We start from the raw sequence: 5,877 nt of genomic DNA on the forward strand, positions 1-5,877 counted from the left end.
CCATTTTTTTCTCTAGCACTGCTCGTTTCTACAATATTTAAAAAAAATGTTAGAGGTATTTAACACAAGGTTGCTGTTGCACAAGAACGTTTTTTAGTGCAATGAAATTTTGATAAAAGCTTCAGTTCAAACTTTTATAATATTTTATCATTCAATCTATTAGTTATCCATGTGATATGTATAGATGCCAAATATACCCTGAATGTATTAAGGACTGTTAATACTTTCAGCCCCATCTAGTTTTTAAATTAAAAATCTATTGTCTGTCACTATTAATTAATAACACATCAAAATTTTGTATATACCATTTTTTAAGCTCACAAAAGTGCCTATCCAATACTAACTCCACTGAGAGACTAGGACAATAGATGACTAACTCCAATTTCAACATGTGGGACGTACAGCCTATAAAAAACCTAGATAGGTTGATATCAGAATCTGAATTCCCCAAGGAACAGAAACTAGAATGTTGAAATAATACCTTCTAATTAACATTGGTCACTGTGTCAAGAACCTCTAATTTACATATGGTTGGAGCCCCTTTCTCTGTCTAGTTCTAAAAATTAGTTCCAAAGATTAAACAAGCCTGTAGGTATGTTTTCTTATGGGGACCTATTGTGTATTTAGAGTTAATCAAATTACAAAGAAAATAAGTTACAGAGATGAGATTCGGGCATTGATTTAAACTGGGTAGAAATAGCTTGCTGTTTGGCCTAATGAAATTGAAGGTTAATTAAGTCAAACTTACTGGTACCCACCCAATATAAACCACATTTTCTTTGGACCCAGGATAGAAACTACTTTTGTTCACCTTTCTGAATCAGTCTCTACATCTAGATACACTGTCTTGTTCCTTTAATTTCATGCCTCTTATTCTATTGTAAGCCCTGAAAGCTCTGAAATGAAATGTAGAAGATGTACATCTGTTGGTTTTTCTTTTTAAATGGTTGTTGCACTCTGAAAATGATATGAACTGTATGACATAACAAGGAAAAGAAATACTGAAAGATATAGCTTCAATATGTGGATAGCTTTGAAATGTTAAAAGAAATTGCCTTAAAGGAGGGAATTTTCATGAACACTGTGGGTTAGTTCTAGGCTGAAAATAGCAAGTGTGATAAATCAGGACCCCCCCCCCCCTTTTTTTTTTTTTTTTTAAGGAGTGAGATGCATAGTTGCATATATAAGACAAAGCCCCTAATATTGGGATGGTCCTGATAATATCGGTACATCTGGTCACCCTAGTTAATTCAAAAATACAATCTTGGGGCTTGTACACACTAGTGCTTACTTCGGTATAACTTATGTCGCTCAGGGGTATGAGGGTACCCCATGAACAACGTAAGTTACACCAAATGAAGCACCAGTGTAGACAGCGTTATGTTGGTGGGAGAAGCTCTCTGGTCAACATCGCTACCACTGTCCAGGGAGGTGGCGTAATTATGCCAACGGGAGAACTCTCTCCCATCAGCATATAGAGCATCTGCACTAGCAGCGCTTCAGCGGTGCACCTACATTGGTACAGCTGTGCCGTTATAGTGAGTCTAGTGTAAGACTAGTCCTTGGAAATGAATGAAACTTAAAATGATCCTTTGAGGGGAAAAAACAAAGAAAATGCATCAATGCCTCCTACTGGACATCAATGAACACAGCAAGGAACCCTGATAGCTAGTTGACAAATAAACACAATAAGATTGCCCTTAGGTTATAAAGTTTTGATGTCCCTGCCATAATGGATTGCTAGTGACAATTACAGAAAACCAAGAGGTGACTGTGGCGCACTAAATAGCTGAAGTAAATGGAACCCCTCATTGTGTGTGAGGTTAATGTGCTTGTCTTTGCAGGACTGGGATACAGGGGAAGACTGGGATGTCCTAATTAGATTATTTTTAAAAGCCTGTATTTTAACACCACATGGTTCTTTTTTTTTTTTTTTTTTTTAAGATTTATTTAAATTAACTTTGTCTTTTCATTCTTTATTCTCTGCTTATTTAAAAACATGACCAGAACAAGGAATTCAAACTATTTCCAGAGAAGCCATGTGTTCCACTCAAGAAACTTAAAATTCACAACTATTATCAAAATCTAGAAGGGATTTTTTTATTTGGATAGCATTACCGATTACACTTATCTAGATACTGTACTTATGGTCTTAATCATTAGCTCCTTTCTTCTGTGGCGTGTGGGTTTTAAAGAAATAGTTACTTAATATACCTTTTTAGCTTTCTCTTCTCTTCTTTTCCTTCGCAGTTCCTCAATTCTTGCTTCTCGTTTCACATCCTCTCCAATTTTCAGGAGAAGTAACATCTCTTTTTGCTTCCATTCCTAAGAATCACAGATTTATCATATCATGCCAAAAGGTGATTATATGTGTATTTTACTTTGTATGTACTACTCTTCTGCTGCTTCATTTAATGATTTTCTGTTCATTATCACTATATTTTAAACACTTTGGGCCAAATTCATTCCTAGTGTCAGATCACAGCAGTGAATGGCATAACCGCAGCGATAAATTTGGTAACTTTAAAATTATTTTTCCAACATATTAAATTCTACAAATAGTAGAAAGATTACCGTGGGTTGGTGGGATAGCAGAGTGACAAGCATTCTTCGTGACTTTTCTTTCAGCCATGATCTGTTTAGAAACACGGCCTTGCAAAGTTACAGGTTCTGACATGTGTACCATGGAGCCTTGTGTGACTTTCCTTCTTCAATGCAGCCTAATCTCCTTGTTTGCGGTCAAATTTTGCATCCAGAAAAATTCTATTTGTATTTGCTTTGTTCCTACAAATTTTCATAAGCACAGCTCCTACTATTTAGTTTTCTAGACCATAGTTTCTCAACCTGTGGTACACGTACCCCTGGGAGTACGTGAGACACAGGCAGAGGGTACCTGGGGAAAAACAGAGTGAAGGGGAGGTGGGCGGCAGCCCCCACTTCCCGCCCAGTCACAGCTCCCAACTGGGAGGTGGGTGGTAGCTGCCAGCTTCTGGGGGAGGTGGGCAGCAGTCCCCCGCTTCCCACTGGGTCCCAGTTCCCAGCTGGGAGGCGGGTGGCAGCAGCCGGCTTTTGGGGAAGGCACACGGCAGGCACCCGCTTCCCATCCGGTCCCAGCTGCGAAGTGAGTGGCAGCCGCCTGCTCTTGGAGGAGGTGAACGGCAGCCCCCCGCTTCCCGCCAGGTCCCAGCTCCCAAGTGGGAGCCCGGTGGCAGCCTCCTGTGTCTTACGAGCTGGGTGGCAGCCACCTGTGCCCTTGCTCCAAGCTGAGGGACAGCCTCCAGCGCCCCGGCTTGAAGATGGGCAGCAGCCGTCTGCCCACATCCCTGGGTCCCAGCTGGTGTGGAAGCCTCCTGTGTCCCAGCTCAGATTGGGTAGCAGTCGCCCACCTCCTGGGCTGGCAGCCGGGCGGCAAACATCTGCAACTTGCCCAGGTGGCAGCCCTCTTCCCAAGCTCAAAGCCCAATACCCAGAAAACTTGTCAATTTCACTGCTCTAGCTGAGCAGTGAACTTGACAACTATGACAGCCCCAGATTTTACCAGTTACCCTCTTTTTCCTCTCTCTCTCTCTCTCTTGCCCTCCTTCCCTGTCTCTCTCTCACCCCTTCCTCCTCTCAAATCTATGGCAAAAAATTTGGCACTGCACGTTATATTCCCCAGCATTGGCATGCCGCTCAAAGCCTCCTAGCTTTGGCCAACATCACCTCTAGCCCAGGTACATACTTGAGTTGTGCACCCTTGGTGTAAAAGTAGTAACCCTACCCACACTAGATCTGACATCTGTCATATCACAGCCTTATATACTCAGCCCTTCTTCCAACATATGGCTCACATTAGTCTGTAAATATAAAATCCCGTGGAAAAGGGTTGGGGTACCCCAAGAGGTTGGGGTACCCCAAGAGGTTGGGGTACCACCTGTCGGGGTACTTATTAAAATTTTCAGAAGTTAGGGGGTACTTGCTACTTCAAAGATTGAGAAACACTGTTCTAGATGCCTGCTTGTGAGTGGAAATCAGGGTGAAACCCTGCCTCATTGAATTCAATGAGAGTTTAGCCATTGACTTCAAAGAAGCCAGGATTTCCCCACAGGGACATAAGTAAATGGTAATATTTGAGCCTGTAAAAAGCATGCCTAAAATGGGAACAGTGCCTAGAAATCTGGGCCACAAAGTATCGCTATGTAACTCCACCGATCAGGCTTAAATATTTACAGGGTTTTTAAATTCCAGTATATACCTGGATCCTGTAAACACTTATGCACATGTTTAATACTAAGCGTGTGAGCAGCCCTATTGAACTCTATGGAACTGCTCAGACACTTGAAGTAAAGCACGTGCATAAGTGTTTGCAGGATTGGGGCCAGATTCATCAATTTTTTAAAATTCTTTGTGGACTTGCTAGTAAACTCAATGGCTGCTGGCAATTTTAATGATTTGTCAATTGTCTCTTTAAGGCATGTGTGGATGTAAGCAGGGTCTGAACAGACTCTCCCATGCCAAGCTGGTATTTGCATGAGCACGCCCACCCTGCTTAGGTGCTCAACATGATGGGACAGCTCTGCCCAAACGATCCCTTTGGCTGGTGTTGGATAACAAATCACTTTAGTGTTAAATTGCTGAGAGCTGGGTGGAATCTCAAGAGACCGACCCGCAGAGGTCATAGTGGAGAAGCTGGTGGTAGCAGATAGTGATGGTGTGCAGCCCGGTGGCTGGCAGATCAGCTGGTGGAATGGCTGGGAGGGCGGCCTACAGAGCAACAAGTGGCCAGCAGGGTGGCTGGCAGGGTGCCTGGATGGTGGGCTTCTCTTCCCCTGCCCCCCAGGGTGGGAGGTGAACTCTGCAGCTGCACCTCTAGACTCTGGGTCGGCCCTGACTAAGGACAACCCCTCTGAGTGGGGGGGCTGTGATGGGAGGGGCACATAAAAGGAACTTCTTGTTGCTGGACTTAAGAACCTTAGGCAAAAGGAAACTGCCCCATGTACTCTGGGGTGGGTGTTTTGTTCATGCTTCTATGCGTGTGAATCCTCCTTGTAGCGTTTTCCTAAGTTAATGCCAGGTTACTTTTCCCCTTTTTATTAAAAGTCTCTTTTCTACACTCAGTCTCTGTGCTTGTGAGAGGGGAAGTATAGCCTCTAGAGGTGCCCAAGGGGTGGTGTGTAATTGTCCCAGGTTAGTGGATGGGGGCTCAAGCCAGTTTTGTGCTGTATTGCTGAAAGGAAGCCCTAGATATTGAACCCCTCCCCTTGTTGCCGCCGACTCTGACTGGCAGAAGGCTTACATGTATATGTACAGTGTATGGTGTCTTTCTATTTCTTGTTTCTAACCTCCTCCATTTTTATATGAAGAATAGGTTGTTTCTTTTTCTTTTTTTCGTGTTGCCTTTTCTCTTCCTCAGTCTGTTGAAGGAGACGTTTTTCTTCTGCAATGCACTTAATTTTTTCCAATTCTTTAGTAATCATGTCTACATATCTTTAAAGAAAAATGTAAATCATAGGTAAGAATCAGTTGGAGTCATTTTACCCAGTCAATTTTCTGCTCAGTCCCTGCCATCGTCTTTGCCTGAGTTTCTGTTTAAGCCATCTGAAGAATTTACAACTGATTTCACAAATGTCTAACATAATTCATACCCAGCAAATTAACAATTCTAGTTCAGTTAGTTCTTTCCTAATTTATACTTAATACAAATAAGACTCCATCCTTGCAAGGAGTTCCCTGGAGGTCCCCAAAGACATTCCCAAATTATAAATTATATTGTGTTTTATACCTGTTCCTCATCTGTCTTTCCTGGTCGTGTAAATTTTCTCTTTCTTCTCGGAGCAGCCACTCTCTGAAGTGAGAGGTGTCAGCACCTTCTGGAAGCAGAATGGGATCGTGTAGTTG

The sequence above is a fragment of the Emydura macquarii genome, unplaced genomic scaffold (genome assembly GCF_026122565.2).
Source record: "Emydura macquarii macquarii isolate MOO-44397 ecotype Brisbane River unplaced genomic scaffold, CSIRO-AGI_Emac_v2 contig_1253, whole genome shotgun sequence".
Taxonomy (NCBI): domain Eukaryota; kingdom Metazoa; phylum Chordata; order Testudines; family Chelidae; genus Emydura; species Emydura macquarii.